Source organism: Diadema antillarum, unplaced genomic scaffold (assembly GCF_040938485.1).
Source record: "Diadema antillarum isolate AM-2024a unplaced genomic scaffold, OU_Dant_1.0 scf00000053, whole genome shotgun sequence".
NCBI lineage: Eukaryota > Metazoa > Echinodermata > Echinoidea > Diadematoida > Diadematidae > Diadema > Diadema antillarum.
The window spans coordinates 2,280,432-2,303,623 of record NW_027270942.1 but is presented as its reverse complement, the minus strand read 5'-3'; the positions used below and the strand labels follow the sequence as shown (position 1 = coordinate 2,303,623).

General features: G+C 36.9%; 1 protein-coding gene across 1 annotated transcript in view; it reads right to left on the bottom strand.

The window, feature by feature from the left end:
• Window positions 1–23,192, bottom strand: part of LOC139715709 (uncharacterized) — a 34,355-nt gene that overhangs the window by 4,425 nt on the left and 6,738 nt on the right. The gene's annotated exons all lie outside the window — the stretch shown is intronic.

Below are 23,192 nucleotides of genomic sequence, written 5' to 3'. Positions count from 1 at the left end.
TCTGTATAATACGTGCAAGGAGCTTGGCATGTGCGGTTGTGTGCGTGTGCATTATGTGTGACATGGAGGAAAGTTGTTGCGGAGGGGGAAAGGGCGAGGATAGATACAATTCTTTAATTCTCGTAAATAAATTGTTTTAGAAGAATTCATCATTTGGAAAATACAGACTGCCAACGGAATCACGATTTTGCCATAATCAATTTTGTCTGCCTGTGTAATTATTACAAGCCCATCCGTTTAATACTGTTCTCCTCTTCCGACAGAACGGTAGTATAAGTGTCTTGGTAGCATTTGACATAGAATAATGATAATCATATGATCATAATTTCAATTTTTTACCATGTCTGCTATTACCATACTATTTTCCCCCACGGTTCTCCCTATCATGTTTTAGTACAACCCAATCAGCAAAGTTGTATTTTATTTTCTCTTAAGTTAAGTTGAGTCTTGAACAAGTGTATATACAATATTTGATTATTCATTCACAACTAAATTGGTATACAACTACCCATTATTATGAAGGTGACCTCGGGAACGCTTTATATATATATATATATATATATATATATATATGCAATTGTTTATGGAAGAAATTAGGGCTGAGATGCAAATGTCATCTCTTTCACATTATACACTTAACAATAAGACACCGCGCATGTTCAGATCGGAACCGATCTCTCGCATAAAACATGCACACAATCATCATGTGTCATTAATGAATTTGTTCACAGTGCAGCAACATGTTCACCAGGTATCATGGTTTTCTTCTTTATGGTGTACTAGAACATACAATCTTACCAGTTGTTTGATATTGTATTTCTTTTTGGATTGCGTCATTTCATTACTCTTAGCAGGGAGGTGGACGCCTTCCACCTCACTGGACCATAGATTGGTGAAAGGGTATATCCCGAGTCTCTGTTGAGTCTCAACAGAGACTCGGGATATACCCTTTCACCAATCTATGGTCCAGTGATTAATAAAGACAGGCAACGGCAGCAAGACAACACTCCACTGCATTAGGCTTGAGAAAGTCCTCAGGAGAGGACGAAAGCTTGCCCTCTACAATTCAAGGTTGGTTGAAGCTCAGTCATTTAATTATAGTTCTGTAGACTTTAATGATAAAAGTGGTCATGTCAGAGGAAAGTTTGTCAGACGGTTTGATAAAAAAAAAGAGCCTCAGCTAAAGCTATCTGAAATTACAACGCCGAAATACAGAAATATGTAGAGTTCGAAGAAAATAATGTGTCAAATATTTAGCCAAAATGTTGTTTCCAACTATACTCTATACTTTATCTCCATAGGAGGACAGAAATTTCTTTTTGAAGACCACTTCGAATGAACCCTGGCTCAAACTAACATCAAGCCATCTGCATGGGAACATTATTCCCAACAATAGGAAAGCCTGGGGACTGCCATCCGCAATGGAACCAGCTCCTATCATACGCAGCAGAACAGACAACATAATGAGGAGGCAAAATGCAGAAGAAGAAGGGAATGTCTTCAGCATCCTCGATCCGCACTAACCAGTGTCAAACTTCCAGTGCGAATCCTGCCCACGACCCGTTCACCACCGGCTTGGGCTCCAAAGTCATATTCGGCATAGACATCAGCAGAAGAGACTGTGAGCTTTAAATAGTCCTACATTGATACCTCTGACGATTTTGCCGAATCTTATCCGTGACATTTCAACACCGACACAAAGTTACAAATTATAACAACTCTGCTAACTATTTATATGATCCTTACTTGACTACAGTCAAATCCTTTCAAAGTTGAAAAAAAAAGATTCTGTTGCCAAAACCTTTCATATCTCCCATATGACTTTTATTTAACACATTGCGTACCTGTAATATACGTTTATTTCAAAGTGTTATGGGTTGATTGCCTCGAAATAAGATTATAGAATCCTATGTTTTCAATCTTGAAACTGACTTCAATATATAGAACGTAATGCCACGCACGGAAAGGTACAAGTTTCATTGAAATGCGACGTATGATATAGGAACGTTATACCATGGTTTCGGGATTTCATTGAATGTTTCACATCTTTTTGAAGAATTGGTGATAATGGCTGCACATGAGCAAGTGATTAATGAATGATGTCATTATGAAACGTACAACAGTTCCGTAAATTTGTGTTTTGGTCCCTAATTAGCTAGCTGCAATACCACTACCCCTTAAAAGCTAATTATTATTATTATTATTATTATTATTATCACCGTTCGTATATAGCGCATACCTTTGGCAAGGTCTCTATGCGCTTTGGAGGGAGACAAAGAAACATACAAAAAAGATAAAATTTTACAGAAACAGTAGAATGCTGCATAAATCATCATCGACAATCACTATGTTACTTTCTGAACAGATACGTTTTTAAAAACGTTTTGAACTTATTGATGGAACTCGCATGTTTTATATCACTTGGGATGCTGTTCCACAGTTCTGGGGCGGCATGCCTGAAACTACGTTTGCCATAATAGTTTGTTGAAATGGAGGGTATTACATATAGATCCTCCCGTGATGATCTAAGAACTCTCCTTGCGTGAGTGTTAGGACCTATAACACTGCTGAACTGTGAAACAAATGAGCAAGAATACTCCCATTGGTTTCCTTTCAACAAACGAAATTTATGCAAGATTTGTGAGGTTTGTGAGGTGACGACTTTACCACCTCATATCTCAACAATAATTCATCTTGCATGCAACATCACTGCTTTATGAGAACATGTGAAACATGAAAATTCCCCATAACTGGTTTTATTTACAATCTATTCTCATGAAATTCGTACACTTCTGTTTGCATACATTTACATATCACGTATTACTGCAATTTAAATACAGAGTGACACGGCAAATTGTATACGTGTTTCAGGCTAACACGTTGAATGATTTAGACACAGACAATTTTCAAAAAAAAAATGTTTCTATCTCCCCATGAAGTTTGTTTAAAAAAAAACCGTTCGCAGCATCACTTGTTAGTGAACGAATTGACAATACACATATAATAGTATATATAGGTCTGAAGTCGTGCAATCTTAAGTAAGACTCAGACAACCTCCGACAAGGATGACCAACATCAACCTCTTGACATGTTGACAGATTGCCTTGCGGAATTTTGATACCTGAAGACTCGAGAAATAGCAAGCATCAAAGGGGAATTCCAAACCAGTTAAAAGTTAGTCTGAAAGAAAAAGAGTAAAATATTATAAACACAAGGGTTTAAAATTTGATCAAAATTGGAGAAACATATAAGGGAAGTTTCGCAGTTTTTCACGAAACCGTTTTCGAACAGTTGATATGAATATGCAAGGAGTGGGCTGATGATGTCATCACCTCACAATTTTCCTTTGATTGTATACAAAGAACTGACGAAATTTCGATATATTTTTTTGCCAAAGTAGTTTACAACGTAATGTTATTCCTCGCTGAATAGATTTAAATAATGATCAGTCACATAAATATTGCGTCCTGATTGATTTGAAACAGGGGTATAATTGTGTTCAGACAAAAACAACCCCCCCCCAAATGAAAACGTTGTGTACAAACTATATGACAAAATGTGCGAGACGATGACACCATAAACACTCGTTTGCATATTCATTTTGACTGTTAGTGAAAATTAGATGAACTTCAAAAGTTTCCGACTTCGCTGAATTTGATCCAATATTGATCAAAGTTCCACTGTCGTGTAAATAGAATTTAACTCCTTTTTATCAGACAAACTTTTCACTGGTCCGGAATTCCCCTTTAATTGCTGAAAGGTCTCATGGGGACAAACCTTATCTTGGAACGGGATACCAGCTTGGTTAGAGAATCGAAAGGAAAAAGGTAAAGATAACAACAACACACGAGGCACTGAATGGAAAAGAAGCTGGATGTGTGTGTGTAACGAGGAAGAAGAGGAAAGCGAATGCTGGTCAGGGTGGGTAGGTGACCCCGATTTTTGTTTTTCCCTCTGAATTATTAAATAAATCGAGGGATCCGATCATGGGAAGTTCAAAAGGAGATCGGAGAATCGACGAATGAACAGATCCCGCAATCCGGCAATGTTCGACTCACACGCGCGAGAGAGGGCGATCCGGACTTTTGGAAAGTCTGCTATGAATTACGATTATACCATGGAGGACCTATACATGCGCATCATTGTGGGGGCACTGTGGCATAAGACTCCTTTGACTTTCAGTAGGAGGACCCGAGTTCGAATCCCGTCGTCTAGTGCTTGCGTCCTTGGACAAGATGTTTGTACCCACCATGTCCCTCTCGACCCAGGTGTATAAATGGGTACCTGGCAAAGCTGGGGTAATGATAATGGTAGGGCAGTGGCAACACCGAAGAGGTTATACGCTGAATAAAGAAGACCGTATTATAATAATAATAATAATAATAATAATAATTATTATTATTATTATTATTATTATTATTATCATTATTATTATTATTATTATTATTATTATTATTATTATTATTATCATTATTATCATTATTACTATTATCATTATTATTATTATTATTATCATCATCATCATCATCATCACCATTATTAGTATTATCCTGACATAAACTACGCTATAATTAAGGTTGGGATAAATGGAACGATCGAACAGTCAAACGTTCATTATATAAGAAGAAAACTTATTAGACTGGAAATAAGAAAGTTGATGGACTTTCAAACCTTCTAACATGTCATCACAAACTAGCAGCAACTGCAGAGGTGATCGTCTCATATACTCAAAAGACGCCCATTCGCGTAGGCACAAAGCTTCACAAGTTTGATTTCCCTGATTGGCACGAATTCAGGAAGAAAAGAACTGCATTCTTGGCATCAACAATGCTGTCAACGATTATAGGCCTGATGGATTTGTAAAGCGACTAAATTTAGGCATGACAGGCATGCTGAATTACTGTAAAATAAAAAGAGAGCGATTCTGTGCATGGCATATTTTCTACAGCAAAAGCCTATTATAAAGTTTGAGATCGCCGCCTAGTCTTGTGAATTGCTATTTTTTAAAACTTATCAGAAATATTTGCATGAAAAAGAACACAATTACGAGTATGCTCTTGTTAGTAAGTGCATTTTTTGAGTAATACCAATGAATAGTAAGGCACATAACTGTGTCTATATATTGTTTAACTCAAGTGTTACGAGGTGATGTCATGGCTGGACTATGAACAAAGATGATCTGGAAGTTTTTTTTTTAAATCTATGGGGCTTAACAGAGTGCAGAAAAAAATTAAGAAAAATGTTTAAAAACGTATGAAGCATATTTTCATGAAATATCTAGTGATTTAGTTATACACAGACCAAAAGGCATTAAGAGAGGTCAACATACATTGTGATACATTCGGATTGCAGGGAGCCTTTAAAAGAAAGGAAAAATAGTAAATTTTGTCCCTGGCCTACTCCACGTAGGACAGGTGAGGGGCAAGCATGTTTTGCGCATGGGAATCGACTCTGATCAATACACCGTATGCCTGCTGACTTTCATTTTCTTCGTCGTCCCCGTGTTTATTTAGACAACAAAGTCGCTACAGCGAGGATGAGAGACAGAACTTTGACTTTCCTGAACAAAGTCTCAACGCGTTTGTGGCGAATCAGATCGAGGGTGACACACAGACACAGATGGATACACACAAAGAGACACAGAAAAACACACACGAAAACGAAAAAAAAAAAAAAAAACGAAGACAAGAAGAACCATCAGCGCAACTCATGGAAAGTTCGTTGTCCGGCGATTAAAATATTTTTTTCCTTTTGTCCTTTTTTTTTTCAGTATACACAGTTTGTAAATCACCAAACCCACTCGCCATCATTGATTTGGCTCGTGACGGAAGTTAGCATCACAGGGGCTTCTCTGGTAGGAGCGGGAGGGGTAAGCTTTACCCCTATTCTCAATTTCTGCTCTTTACTGACATACTAAGTTTCAGTTCGTATAAAGTTAGCAAAAGTTTTTGGGCGAAAGTTGCCACCTGCAGAACATCCACACTTCTCCTTATTTCACGCTTCACTCTCACAGATTTAAGTAATGATAACAGCGATGATGTAATTCTCTTGAACACCTTTTTTTTTTCAATCATGGATTATATTTATAAGTAATGTATTGTCAACTGCTCCACAACGTCCATGGTTAGAGTGAAAGACCTAAGCAAACGACTGCAATCATTGTGTTCGTGTGCGATATCTTCAGCCGCGATTATTATTTTTGTTGGGAAACTTCAATTCAGAGCAACTACTTCCTGATGTAGCCTGTTCAAACACAGCTCAAAATCGAAAGTTGGTGAATGAAATAAATACAGGGTCGCCTTTGTTCACGGTCGACCGCAGTACCCCCATATTCCCAGGTTACGACTTAGATTCTCTTAACATCCTTTACAGATTTCTTTGCTGTAACATACTTGGAAGTGAATATGAATATGCAAAATGTCCAACATTCAATGTATAGCAAAGTCACGCAACGTCGCACTCTATGTAACACGAAATTCACGGTAACTAACATACAGGCAGTGATATACAGTGCATTATTACATATCTTATATATACACTGTGCATGTATACATGCATGAGGCCTATAATCACTTGCGTATAGTGCATACTAGTATATAGGCCTATATCATCCTTACTTAGCTTACTTATTTTTAAACGCACATAAAAGTACACATTCATTGTAGTATAAATAAATGCAATTACCTCATAGAGTAAAAATGGAAGGGCTATGATAAGAATGACCATCAGAGTAAAGAAATCCCACAAACGGAATATCGGTAATAAACACGAACCGCGCAGTTGCAACGGGCATGGCTACATGCATGCACGATGATAAATCTCGTGCTAATCGTGTCCACGGTCAATGGTGACGGAATCGGGCAATCCGGGTGTGACTATTTAGGCAGCTATTCCAGGTGTATCCGTGAATGGTGGGAGAACTTTCATCAACACATGAATAAATCAAGCTAGGGCGGCAAACATTCAATTATCAAAATCAGGAAGGCTCCGAAGGGTATTGAGGGTATTGAGGATAAGAGTATCTTATGATTATCATGATTATAGTATGCTCTGCCTTGAGGGTTATTGGTTAAAACTATGGGCAGAGGTGACTCAAAATAGTACTATTGAAGGCACCGAGACCCATCAAAGTCTTAACCAGAAACGCGACATTAGGCAGAGTATATTTGTTTTCATATTTCAATATTTCAGATTGAAAAATTAAACACAAGAAGGAGGCGAAAAGTCGTATGGTGGGTGTGATGTTGTGCAGGGATCCTGGTGGGTGTAATGTTGTGCAAGGATCCTGCGCAGGACCGTACGATTGAAGCATGGCACAATCACTTTCTGACATCATTTCACAAATAATGTATCTGTTCTACTATATGGAAAATGGCGTCATGAAAAAGTGACGTCATTTTTCAAATAGCGTAGCATGGAGTGTTAAACAAGCCAACACTCTGAAATAGTTGGAAAATAAATGTGATCAGAAGCTCTTCCAACCAATCATTGGAGGAGGAACTTTTGATGCAAGATATAACAGGCAATAGGAACCCCAAATCAGGAAGAGTTTTGTTTTCTTTGTCATGACAAAAGGAGATATCTAATCATTCATGGAGCCTCTTTTAGGAAGACCTAGAAGCTATCGTATATCCTTTTAAAACTTGGCGATTTTGTCCTTTGTCATTTTGCGTGCAAAGCTGCAAATACATGGTTATGGATGAGTATGTGATAGCAAATATGACGATGATAATCATACATACAATATAATGAGGTTAGCGACAATTCTGGGTAGATTCACACAAACCAACAAACAAGCAAAGAAATAAGTTCGCACAAGAGGTCATATAGAGTTCTGCAGTACTGGTATAAGAAGCTATAAGCCAGTCAGGACAAGAAATTGTCATTCGACGGAATATGATATTATTTCTTCTTATACAATGTGATTACAGACACTATAATTATAACCGCCACATCAGTGATAAAAGTCAAAAGTGAAGTAAAAGAGACCCTTCTGTTTAAGTTCCCTAAACTGTTTGTATTGTTTTGTTTTGTACTAAAAACTATGTGTCGTTGTACTCTTTCTCATAAATGATTTGTACACAATCATATCTGATGTAACGGAATTAAGCAGAAATAAATCGAATCAAATCAAAAATAAAACAAAAGTAATCATTATAAAAATGAGATGAACAATGGCAATTATCATCAAGTGGATAATGACAATGGGATGACGATAATGACACCAATTAAGAAATTGTGAATTGTGAAATTACTTGAATAAAAAAGATATTGTAAAGTGTTGCATTTTCCCTTCTTTTTCAAGATTCAAGATTCAAATTTATTTTCACTTCCATCAAATAAACAAAGAAATTATATATAATGCATAAGTATGTACAGGATATTTATAATATCAATCACGATAAACATTATGTAATGATACTTGATGATATGACAGCCTTTTCAAAACGATCATAGAGCTATTCTCAAAGATTTACTCATGAGGGGGGGGGGTGGAAGTGCAGGAGGGTGAGGGAGGAATCACCAATGGCATATTCGTTTGATTTTACTTCAAAATATGTGATTATACTTAAAGGTATCATAAATTAGCAGAACTACGTTATTACGTATATATATATATATATGAAGAAATAAACTGGTGATGCATCTTTTTTTTTTGCCAATAAAGAATGAGTTTATTCGACTCAAATTTTCAGCGGCCTCCGCCTTCTTCAGGAGTCTTGACAATGACAATGAGTCATTGACAATGAGTCATTGTCAAGACTCCTGAAGAAGGCGGAGGCCGCTAAAAATTTGAGTCGAATAAACTCATTCTTTATTGGCAAAAAAATGCATTACCAGTTTATTTCTTCATTTCTTCGTGGAGCCAATACGTGAATTCTCTCCCTCTCTCTCTCTCTCTCTCTCTCTCTCTCTCTATATATATATATATATATATATATATGATCATTCATCTAAAGAACAATATTTATCTATCATTTTTAGCTTTGCTATATAAAAGTTTTAAGAAGAATGTGAATTGCTTCCGATGATGAGGGGGAGCATTCCATACATCAGATTCATTATATCGTAAGGATTTGAGAGCCAATACGTTATAGATCCTTCGGTCATTTAATAGTACAATGTTATTGCAGGTACGGGTTTCCATTCTATAGATATAAATGAATAATTTTCTACATGTTGAGGTAATTTCTTTTTGTATACATACACATGTCAAATGTTGCTGTTTGAAAAACATTGATATCATCTAGTTTGAGAACTATAAATTGATGAAATAAAGGATCAGTATGTGTTATCGAATTTATACAAATTCTTACAGCCTTCTTTTCCAGAATTAAATACTTTCAATTTGGATTAACCACAATGTCCCCACATGAGATTGCAGCATAAGTATCATCGTAATCAATGTGTGTATTAACATTGGAGTGCCTAGTTTGGAAATAGGCTACATGAAAATTGTTTACCAATATTCAGATATAATTTGATGCATTTAAACCAAGATAATAACCTCTGGAATTTTGAATTCATTTTCGGAGTATAAAGGTTACGATGACTCTTCTGAGAAACTAAAACAGAAAAGTCATCCGCAAACAAAATAAAACTAAATAACGTGACCTTGTAAACATACAAATTAGTACTTGTCATACGAGTAACTTTTTTTTTTTTACAAAGAATAAGTATCTCAAACATAAAGAAGATTTTTTTTTTTAAATGATCAAAGGTATCAAAGACCTTTCTTCAATTCATAACATGGCAATACCATGCTCTTTTTGTACCTTTTTCAGCTGCCCAACGGCAAAATCAGTTGAGCAAGTTTTCCTAAACTAAACTGGGATTGATATACAGGGTGTACTATAAAAACTGATACTTTTCAATAAACCTCTCCAAAAAAAGTGAATTCTTTGGATTTAAAAAAAATACAATGTATATGGTAAGCTGAAGGTCTCTCCTGTCACATGCACCAAAACGTCCAAATATATTTCATGCTTAAATTGGGTGAGTACTGTAAAGGACATGAAAAGTATTCACTATGAACTTGGCTGGTGCCGATGGCGTAGCATAGACCTGTGTGTGCCTACGAGTGACCCCACAAGAAAATGGTAGAGTTTTTGGCCAGGAAATGTGGGATGAATGGAGTGAAGCAAAGTACCTATAGCGATGGACCCATAACAATAAAATACACCTCCCAGATTTGTGACGCGTCACACAAACACACACACACACACACACACACACACACACACACACACACACATACTCCCCCCGCACAAACTTTCACTTCACCCAAGGTGCATAGCAAATTCCTGCGCAACCAATAAATTTCACGCCCTTTACGAAAGTGGACATTGCTCACTCAAGCATGAAGCATTTTTGACTTTTTGGTGTCTGTCATATGTGATAGCAGAGTCTATCAGCTATCCATATCTATAAAAACAATTCCAAAATTCGAGAAAAAAAATTGCTGGCCATTTGAAAATATTTATCGTTTTATTTGGTACATCAAATAATAATAATCTTTTCTATTTACAATCTTGAAACAGAGGGCAATAATGAGAAAGACCGATAATTATTTTGTTACATGCGGTTTTTTTATATATATTGGTATCACTTTTGCAATCTTTAGCAATTACATATTCCTTGCGATAAGACGTGTTGAATATAATTCTATTCTAAAGGAGATACAATCTATCTGATTGAGTAATTTCATACTAAATCCATCATATCAAGTTGAAGTCTTAGGTTAAAATGATATAACAATTTTGATAAGTTCACTTAGTATTGCATTATTTAAAAATGTTTGGTTAAAGGACGCGATTACAATTGAAAGAAAATGTAAATTATCACATTACATCTGTGAAGCTAAATTAGGTTCAATGAGAGGCATTTTTCTATTTCTTTCTTGTTCATATTCATACGATCAATTTTGTTGCGATCTTACTTTCTTGTTTTATTTATTACTTTGCCTGATAAAATTACATTAATTTTTGCTTTCTGTAGTTATTGTAAATAGTATGAATTATTTGTATGTACTACTGTAGTAACCGTATTTTGATATTCAATTCAATTCAGTTCAATTCAATTCAAAGTTTATTTCATTTTTCGACAAAAACATATATGTTTCACTTTCTTTGATAACAGAGAATAAGGTAAACAGAACATTGTGAAATGAAAAGACTGTACAACAATTGAGGACCTAATTTAATTATACACTGTATAGTAAAAAAGGGAAGTACATGTATATCGTTGCTTAAAGTGCAAGAAATGGAGGGACCCACTAAAAAGACAGAGCTTGTAGAATGTGGACCCTCTGGAAAGATAAATTGAAGCATCGTAAATACAAAAAAAAAAAAAAAATGAAAAGAAGAGAAAGAAGTCTGGAAGCCCACTGAAAATTAAATTAACAGAGAAATACACTTTCATAGACGCGAACAGACATGAAACAAGACCAGACAACAAAACAGCTACTGAAGAAAAGGTTGTACAGGACAAAACGGAATGGACAAGACTGACAAACAGATGACAAAATAGCAGACAAAAAAACGCACAACGGAGACAGCGATCTTCGACAGAAGCATGCCAAGAGAAACAGATGATAGTTGTGGGGAAAAGGTAATATTTTAACACCTGAAGAAAAGACAAGGAAATAGAGGGACGTATGAACAGGAGTAACATACGGAAATTCAACCCCTAGACGCTTTGGGCAAAATGGCATAGATGACAGCAAACATTCAGGGAAAAAAATACACTTCTTACAATTTTGATTACATTGATACCACTACATGTCCTTTGCGATGTTAACACTTGACGAAACAGCTGTCTCTATGGATAGCTAAAACTGCTCGAAATTAATTGAACAATTAAAAGAATTCAAATAACCGAAATATACTTCATCAGACATCATTTTGATTATCATTTTTCCATTTTCGGCTGCAGATATCACTTACATTTTATCAGTGTCCAATAAATCATTAAAAAAACCACGCAAATAGACAACGAGACAACAGTGTCTACAAAACAAAACAAAAGTTTGAGATTTACAGAAAAGTTACAATTTTCAATAAAACTATACACATATTGTATGAGACAACATCATCGAAAGTATAGATTTAACTGACTGTTTTTGCTGAAACATACCCCAACTTTAATTTGTCTCTATCAGTTAGTCTATTCTCTAACGTCCTTTGTTCTATTCATCCTTTGTTGAGTTTCATATGACATCTTTCTTATCGATAGTGAAAATCATGAATTAAAAAAGTATTAGCGTAGGTAAATATGTTACCTAACTAAACGAATGGCACTATTCGTTATATCTTATCAAATCATATGTTTAAGTGAACTCAAGAATGACTATTCAGATTTAGCAGAGATCAATTCTATTTCATGTGCAAGATATCGTTAAAAGAAGTATAAGCATTTTGATGAAGTTTCGTCATGACTGAATATTCAAACGAAATAACAAATTCACTGAATGTCGAAGTTTTACAATAGTATTCTCTTGGTACGAACACAAGAATATCATCAATTTTAGGTCGATTACAAAAGTAACCCAAATCTTTTTCTTTCTCATCTTAGGTTTGATTTTGGTGAACCCTCTATAATTCTGTAGCACTCAGTCCTGATACCTCTACGATGGCACTCTACAAGTGACAATCCACATCATGTTGACACAGAATTCATGAAACATTAAATTTGAATCAATTAAACAAGCGATGAATGTTCAACACTAGCCAGAAAAAGAGAGTAAGGGACTTAGTTTCTTATTTTTCATCCTCTCCTCCTGCAAAAAAAAAAAAAAAAAATTATATATTTCAATGGTCAAAGCGCAAAAATTAAAATACGGAGATGATGACAACCTCTATACTATTCACTTATACTCGAATATATCTTCGCTAAAGTTTCTGTCATGAGATAGATTCAAAAAGAAGAAATTGTATTCTGGGAATCTTTTTATTGCAACTGATTAACAAATTGCCCTTAAAGGACGAAAATAAGCACTGAGTACTAGTATTCAGTGTTTTAGTAGTGGTAATGATTCAAAAAAAAGATCTTGCTCATGCATTAATACGCGGGTTGGAATCGAACCGACAATCTCCTGATCACTATAGACAGGCGTCATATCTCACTGGACTACCGAGCTTCCGCCCGACAGCCAGTGGTGGGTCTCATTCTTAGAGAAGCGGGTAATGCGTATCATTCTAATCAATGAATGATTTGTTTTTAGTGCAACTAACTTAAAAATTGCCCTTCTTCGAAGTAATCATATCGTTTTTAGAGTTGTAACGATTTAATAATGGTGTGGTGTAAATGAGGCAGGAGTTGGGGTTATATGGATTTGCTGCAAACTAAATAATTGCGTTATAATCTTATTTAATGTTAAAGTTCTGCGTCATCGATATCACAGATCGAAAGAACGCTTGACCCAGCCCCGCCAGAGGGCATGGAGAATGGTATGTCGACGTAAAGTGCATTTGCATTGAAGTATAAAATAGAGTGAATTTGTTTTCATACAATTGAATAGCGTGTGTGTGTGTGTGTGTGTGTGTGTGTGTGTCTTTTTATGATTAAGGTGAACTTAAATGTGGCAGACAAAAATGTGTAGACTGCTTATCTTGTGAGAGCGGCCCATGGAATAATCATAACTTTAAGAAAAAAAAAAACCCTTTTGAACGAATCGTCCGACTCTCCTTAAACTTCTTCCGTATCATTAGTCTTTTTATTTTTCTTTTCTTTTCTTTTTTTGCATTCACTGAAAGCCGTATGTATATGTTTGGGAAAACTTCTCGGTTAAAGAGAAATTTCGGATCAGTTATAAGTTAATCCGACAAGCACGACAGTGACGATCTTATTAAAATCGGATATAAAAGGAAATTATGAAATTGTGAAACAGTTGATATGAATATACAAATTGGTGAGGTGATGATGTCATTACCCAGAGTCGTAATATTCTATTGATTGTGTACAAAAAAGCCCAAGGAAATTAAAATTTTCTGCTATAAAAGTGTTGAACACGATGTTATTTCTGGCTTAATAACTTCAAGTGTGGTCAGTCACATAAAGTATTATTTGAGACTAGGGAAGAATTGCTCTTGAACAAAGACACACACAAAAAATACAAAAATGGGAAATTTCACGATTTTATGCATACATTGTCTGGCAAGTATGGGCGACGACATCGTCAACTTTCTCCTTTACATAATTATTCATATTGATTGTTCAAGAACGGTTTGGTGAAAATTACCGAAAATTGATAATTTCGTAAGTTCCTTAATCTTTATCCGATTTTGATCAAATTTTCCCTGTGTAATATGCATATAAAATTTTACTCTTTCTTTTCAGACTAACTTTTAACTGGTCCGGAATTCCCCTTGAAGTGGGATCGTTTCCGTACACATGATGATGGTTCTACCACGTTCACAAGAGACGTTGACCCCGATGCCAAGATCGCTTCTGGAAGTGTGATGCTATACATCATTTCCAAGTTGACTTTAATCGTTAATAGTTGCGGTGTTGCGGTGAAATTAATCAAACAAAACAGTGGCAGCTTTAGTGAAGTCGGACACAAAATAAGAATCTATATACATACTCGACCGAGTCCTTACGATAACCAAGAATCTCCTAAGACCAATATAGGTTCGATGGCTACTGGTAAAGTCATGGTGCAATTTCCATCTTTTTAAATCTATATTCAGATGATCGGTAATTATAAAGACATCGGACATAAACGTATATGAAAATACAATGGGGTGACGCGGACATTACCAAACCAGCCTCCGATTATCCGCTCCTTTGGTCTTTAAAGATCTCATGATTATTTTTCTATAACGTTTTAGTGCATTTTTCGTTGTGTCATGTATTCGAATGAAAAACAAACGACAACAAGCATAGATTTCAACACAACTTCAATGAATGCTTTGTTTCCTATCTTTTCTTCAAATCTTGGATGCAATTGAATAAGTAAATATCAAAGACAGTGAAAACAACTGAAGAAAGACATTGCAAAGGCACAGAAAGCAGCACTCGCCTTGTCAGTGTTTGAGGCCGCGAGTCGAGGAGAGTTGTTGAAAGTCACCAAGAGGCATTTTCGAAGAATTTCATGCGAAAAAATAGCAGTGTGCAGTGAAGTTTACAAATTTTACTCTCGATGATAATGGTGGTGGGCAGATCGTTCTGGTGACTAATGGCTATTTACTGTCATACAAAGCTCTGGTCTTGGTTTAAAGCACGTATTGGGAGGGGGAAAGCAACATAAAGACTTATATGACTTTGACTTTGAATTTATATCTCTCTAAGTATTCATGGGAGGTTAGTTAGACTTAGGCGTCCAATAGTTTTACCATCCACTTCGTCACTTTTTTATGACGCAAACAATGAGAGTAGCTTTACCTCAAAGCATAGCGTGGACTTCGTCATGGGCACAATGTTGGTCGATCGCTTCACAATCAGTCATTTTCCGCAGAACTCTCTAATCATTTTCTCTGCTGAACAGCACATCAAACCTTCTTCAACTGAAAGCAATACGATGTGGATTGATCTTTTGTGACATTCACAAACATTAAAAAGGAACATTCAACCTACAGGAAAAAGGAACTACGTAATAGGAAAGTTCTAAACACAGCACATAAAAATGCAAATATTTTGACAAACCTGACTAAGATTTGAAGGCATTTTTGGCATCCATTGCAAAGATTTTTACCTCCCCCATCCCCCCCCCAAAAAAAAAAGACACACACACACATTTAAAAGAAATACCGTCATTACGATCTTCCACAAATTAAATCATGGAACTGACTGCTCTAAAAAGGAATGGAGACAGTGGAAGTAGATATCTTCTACAAAATTACGAATGAAGAAAAGTTGTGGGTTCGGTTGCGTGGAAACTTTTTTAAGCCATACGCAGGAGAGCGAGAGAACCCCCCCCCCCCCCCCCCCCCGATAAACAGCGATAGCGTCTTCCAAGGCTTGTCTTATGGTGTCCGGTAACGCCCTACTAAACATATTTGACGCGAATATGATAAAAATTCATTAGGCGTTCTGCTTCTTGCTGATAACATGATTATCAAAACTCCAGATACAGTCTAGATTACAGATGAGCGCCTGATGCACAAGCACGGCGGCGTTCAACGAGCGAGCAATCCGAGTGTTTCGTGACGTGCTCGCAAGTCGTTTCGAGACTTGTGTAGTTGTACACCGTCCGGAGACAAGACGGAACGCTGGTACACACACCGGAGTGTGATCCTTGAATAGCGGTGGCGTCATCCAAGATAAACATGTTATTGCCTCGAAGCATCGGAAAGCTGTAACCTTCGCTGCAGGTGACAGTGCTTATAGTATACACTACGACCTTTTCAAGCTTTTTCAATACGAGGACAGCGGGTAGGGGTGTGGGAGGGGGATGGTGACAAGAGAGGGGTTACGATATGCAATGCTGAAAACACCAAAGTCAGACAATTTATTTCTCGAACATTTTCCATGAATGTGACTGGGTGATGTGGGAAAAAAAATTGTAAATCACAAAGCGAATTTCAAAGATTGGTCCTTCCTTACTATTTGATATGGTAATAGGATGGCTCGTAAAAGAGTCATTTCTGCAGAGGGGCCCACACATTACAAGGATCACCTTTCCAGTGTTTCCTTCTTATTTCGTTTTGTACAATACATAATATCATTCTGTTCTATTGGTGATTTATAATGTTTCGTTATAAAATGACGTATCATAATGTCTCGCCGTCTTTGTAAACTGTTTTCCCCATAATGTGCCATTCGCATTATCCTTTTGACCCCCCTCCAAAAAAAAAAAAAATAGTGAAGTTTATGTTATGTTCTGTGGACAAAAATGAGACCACATTTTAATTGAATTGATGTATATTAGCCATGATAGAATGACATACAGTCTCTGCAAGAAACAACGGAGAAGATACAAAACAGCACCAATGATTCGAACTAAAAGGGATGATCTGAAGTGAAATTTCATTCCGACGTCAATGTGACTCCAACGAATAGAAAAGAGCATAACCAAACGGATGGAAACATTGGCGTTCCATCACATTCAGACAAAACAAACAAACAAACAAACAAACAAACAAACAAACAAACAAACAATCAAAAACATTCAAGGTACTTCTTATAACGTTACGGCAGAACGATAATTGTCATTGTCATAAGCGCCTATTTCATGAATTCATTATTTTTGATAGGCGTATAGCTCTCATTTCTGGTTCTTATACACGTGTATGGCACACACTAGGACTGAAAAGGCTTGATCCGGTTGATGTCTGACTCGATTGTGATTTTAAAGCAAAAGTCTAAGCGTCAAACGATGTGAAAGGGTAAAAGAAAACAAAATAGAAAACAAAATCCGAACCAGCTAAAATTAAATCCTGTTTAACTCCCCTGCTTCTTACAGAAGTGTGACGTGAGCGGAATATTTTCATTCATTAGATTCACTTGTACACTTGTCGAATGTAATTGCATCTCTTCCCTGTAACAATCACACACTGTGTAAAAATATATTTACATGGCATCGGTAAAATCCCGCTTTAACTGTGATGACACCTGACAAAGTCTATTCATTGTAAAAGGAATGGTGTCAGCGAGTTGAAAACCAGTGCGAATGTGATTTTATCAGATTTTATAGCATCTTTGTTTGTTTATACATTTCACATGATAAAAGTGTCATCAATATTATACATCATCAATTTGAACAGAATATTCGAATTGAATCATACGTACCAGCTCAAGACAGAATAATCAACAGACATTAGAACAAAAATGTTGTAAACTTACAAACTATATGCATGGAATACATGGGGATGACACGTTTGGTATCTACTTCGTACCTGCCATGTAGAATATCAATTACTCATAATCTCGTATCATGGGATAACCCGGGAGTTCCAAAAAAGAGAGCAATCATTTTCACTTTGTCAATAAGGTGTTAAAAAGAAGAATTACAGAAATATCAGTCACATCGTAAATACATTTCTTGCATATACCACAAGTGCTCTAAAGTATATTTTTCCATCACAGTCAGAGGTTCGGCTATACGTCACAATGGCATGAGATGAGATGAGATGCGTATGTTCATTACATGACGTGCAAACCGAACGGCCACAACGTCCAAATCGTTCACCAGGCCAAGTTTCGGTCTTACTTAAGTTGATTGATAGGAGGATATTGGTTGCTTTAACTTCATCGTCTTCTCATGGAGACTCTCAATATCACTTCCGAGGACATTATTCGTCACTAAATAACAGAACCTTCATTATTACACTCGACCTGCCACAAGGGGGGGGGGGGGGACATTCGTGTCTCTCGTATCCGAATCATTCTCGTTAATTGTGAAAGTTAATGAATGTAATGGGAGTCATGAACAGACTGTATGTCGGTTCATCCCCGGCACGTCAAATACCTTGGAAAGCTGCTGGAGTTATTTCAGGAAGAAGAAGAAAGACAAAATACTTCAATTTAGATTCCCTTTTTCCCACTACCACTTTCTCAGGCCACTATCATTTCAAGCACACGCTTACGATATATGGTCTGAAGCATATTTCTCCTTATAGACATTCCCTTTTATCTGGCGTCGATTATCATCGTTGACAATAGATTTGTAACTTATGTTTGCACTGTATATTATTCTCTCGTCCGTAATGTTGAAAAATACTATCGATGATATTTTTTGTATTGAAAATGTTTAGAAAAATACTAGTCATGATGTAATTTTTAATCGAAATGATGAAAAATGCAGAAATAAAGCCAAACAAATCAACAAATATCTGATAAAATGTGGGTCGGATTTTATTTTTATAAAGAGCATATTGTCCCTTTAATATTGCTGGCAGTTGTTTGCTGAAGACCACCCATTTTTATCATTGCCCGTTGGTCTGCTTATCTGAGGGCTTTAAGCTGTCGAGAGTGAAATATTCCATGCAGGTATGCACACGGATGTGGGGCACCAGTTTACTGGGGACAGGGGAGGGAAATATATGAGCGTCAAAGATAAAGGACTCTGTTTTTTGTCCATCGAAAAGCAAAATTCGTTTGCCGAAACAGTGCGAGCATAAAGTATACTTTTCAAATTGCTCTCTTCTTATAAGAAAGGTCTCCGTGCGTAACGCTGCGCGCTTTCTGATACACTGCATGTCCTCTGTTGCATCGTTTATGTGGAAGCAAACACAAACAGGCGCAAACGTAACACATCCATCACCTTCCATATCGATCGCAATGTCACCGGACAGAAAAGTTCCACTCCACTATACTCTACCCAATCAAACTAGAGTTATTGCTTTGATTTCAAAGTGATTATATATACCGACTCACTACAAACAAAATGAAATGATCTACACACAATCTTCACGATATGTACAAACTCAAATAGATGACATTCGTGCTTAAAATAAACACATGTAAACAATCCGAGGTCTACTGTACTTGATATGCCAAGCGAACAAAAAAGAAAAACAAAGACATTCTTGTAAGAATTTCTCGTCAATATGTTCATGCTTGGCCAAAACGTACTTTTCAATGTACTGATTATACTTCTTCACGTCATAACTTTTATTTGACTTTATACTAGTATTTGACAAATATATATATATATGTATATATATATATACATATATATATATATATATATATATATATATATATATATATATATATTCAGCGGAACTTCTAAATGATATCTATGGGGAGTGTATAGGTTATTATACATTGCCGTAATCTCCAAAACGCAAAACCTTTCAAAACAAGTTCTATAGGATATTACATTGGTTGTCCTGGACTAGTCCAACATTTTCCATTTCTTGGTATCAAGCCTGAACAATGATGACAGGCGTAATCATGTTCTGTTTATCATTGCTTTCAGTCCAACGCTCACGGGGAAAAGACTGGAAAGGGTTAAAGGAAAAAGATAAAGAAAAAATTGAAAAAGAAGAAAGAAAGATAGCAAACAAGGTGAGTTTCTATAACATGTGTGACAAAAGCACGGTTCTTGCTGATCGGGTCCCAGAACTTATTAGTGCCTCCTAGAGAGTGAATGATTGATTTTACTTGAAGATCGTGGATTTAGTCTTGTAAGCCCTCTCTCTTCTCAGTGGAGACAGAAGTTTAATTGGCTGTTGAAGGTTTGAAGGTGATGAATGACTTTTGTCTTATAAGACAATGTATAGAATTTAAAATCCAGTTAAACGAAAGAAGAAACTGACAACACTTGGACTTTTACCCATGAAACCAAACTATTTTAGATTACTCGGGATTTCTTTACCTTTAGTCGTGCAACAATAATGTGACAAATCAGTTATATCTGTTCACAAGAGTGCCATGCTGCGTTGGATCGAATTATGCTGTAATATGTCAACAGCACAAGTTGCGTGAAGGATGAAGAAAAACACGGGGAGAAATTCGGACTCGGCACGTAGGCCAGCCGTTACAGTTAGGCGTGATTAGCAGCACGTTTAACCTTTAAAAAACAACTGAATGAGGGGGTGGGAACCCGGCAAGTTTCGGAAATAGTCCACTCGTGCGGCTCATTCATAACTTTTGAAGTATTTGTTTATGAAGCACTAAGCGGTGAACGATACAACCTACTTGTGTTCAAGAGCGCGCTTTTTATGGGGAGACGTTCGGCGTGTGCAGACCCACGCATATGCAACGGCGTGAGGCGTAGCTCGCGGGGAACAAAAGGGATCAACGCATGCATGGTGGGCTGGGTGCTAGGACTCAGCGCAAGACGGAAGGAGGCTATCGCTTACTTCTTTCGGGCTTTCATGGAAATCACAGGACTTCAGCCGGTCTAACCGTGATTTGGTCGCTGAAAAACAGAGACACGTTTGCATACATTACCCTGCCCAGTGACAGGATTTGTAGTATACTTAAATTGAGGGGGAATACAACTTCATTTGCATCGTATAGCTTAATACAGGATACAAGGAAATCAAAACCACGTTTATGGATAGGATAACGTTTCACCAATATTGCAATAACTAGTCCACCAGGACCCAGTTTCAATTAGAAGTATTACTTACTGAATTACTAACCCAACAGTCGACAGGAATAATTCAATTCAAGGGACGAGGCAATTAGTTTTTGCAGAGAGTCCTTCGCTGTGGAGCGCGTTGCTGTGGAACTGTTATTTTTCAGAGTATCATGTTTCCGTATCATAATGGGCAAGAGTTCAAAATGTTCTATCGGTTACCGAAGAAAAGCACAGAAGAGGACATACGTCCCTTAAGTCACAATTTATCAAATAACAGAACGATATGACAGAATGTTTGTGGGAGTACAGCGCACGTTGCGGAGCCGGATAGGTGATCCTGGATTTAGCAAGGTGCGTTAATGGTGCCGATTAATGAGACGATTCTCATATAGAAATGCCAAAGTCTCATACTCGGAGGGGGGGGGGGGGGGGGGATCATGCTTTCACCAATGGTACTGTAACTCTTATTGCAGGGGTGATGATGGGGGAGAGGATCGTCGTATCATGGTCGTATATATATATATGAGCTAAGCTTGATCGCAACCACTGCATCACTAAAGCAGTGGTTAGGTGACACGCACTCAACGACCAGACATGGCACCGAATAGAGGCGGGTCGCCGGTGGTCGCAGCCGCCGGGGTTTTTTACGCTCGTCGAGCAATCAAGCTGGTTGTCGGTTGAAGACTTCCACCCCGCCATCACTCGTATCCATCATGCAATTTGTCAGCTGTCAGTCCAGCAATTGAGAGACAGAACGAGAAGGAGCGGGGAACAGGACAGAAGAATAGGAATGGTGTTGAGGAGGGAGAAATGACAAGATGCTACTGTCTCTTTCAGGGAATGCATGTCTATAGATGATTATGAGCGAATTGTGCTTTTGCAAGATGTGGCGGAGGAGTGAATGATCGTTTCTCGTCTTGTGGAGATGACCCAAGTAAAGATTTATTGTAACTTCTTTTTCATTGTGCTTCTATTATCCTTTTGATATGCTTGTTTGGGGGTGACACCCACCCCCCCCCCAAAAAAAAATCTCCTACAGTTCCACCCGTTGAATTTTCCCATCAAAGCAGGATGGGGGGGGGGGGGTGCTGTAACATTGTACATTTTACATTAACCCTTGAGCCCCTTCCTTATTGGCTCCGCAGCGCCCCCATTCACCCTAAAACAAAATGTTCTGTGGCCCCTGTAATGGATGGTGACCAGGAAGTGAGCAGCTTTTGTCGCTTTTACTGAACGAGCACGTGGACTTCGGCAATGGTTGTAGTAGCGAATATTACATACAGCATGGAGCATAGTTTGTATAAACTCTATTGTTTAAGTAAGCATAAATGCCGTTGATTTTGCCATCTTACAAAAAGAGGCATACGAAGTGAAGGGAAAGAAAAGAAAAGAAAAGGAAAAGATAATAAACATGATTATTTCACAAACATGTAGATCTATGATTGATTATAGAATTTACTGAGGGACATAGAGAAACACATTGAAGCTGACGCTTTTGCCTTGAATGCAAACGAGTAAAGAGGACTCAACAGTACCAGTCCACCTGGTCATCACGTCTCATATCACGGCCTCAAGCCATATTTTCTCATACGGCTTGTGCATGTAATGTGGTCTCCTTAAAGAATATAATAGTTATGTAAGTGACTGATCTATTATGTTATCAAAACTTGTTTCTAAGGTGCTTTTCAATTCAATTCAATTCAATTCAATTCAATTCAATTCAATTCAATTTAATTCAATTCAATTCAATTCAATTCTATTCAATTCAATTTAATTCAATTCAATTTAATTCATTTATTTTTACTCTTCTTTTCCCAACAAAACAACACAGAATAAATCAGGAATTATATCATAAACATATACATGCAGAGAATAAATGATACAGATAAAGATATGCATGCACACTGGCAAAAATTATAAAGTTATGCTTCAGTTGAGAAAAAAATGAGAGGTCCACTAAAGCCACTCTTAAGATTACTCAGAATATAAAAATCTAAATGTCTGTGAAGAAAATAAACAAACACATATAACCTTCAGTAAGCCTTTCAAATTCTTGCTATATAACTCTCTTGAAGACGTCACTTCACATGAATTAAATTTCCACCCCCACACAGAAACTCCAGATCGTTCAAAACAGGGCACTGAGAATAATCTTACAAGTAAATGGCATGTATTGTCGAAAATTACTGAATGAAACATAACATGTAGACTGTCTGAA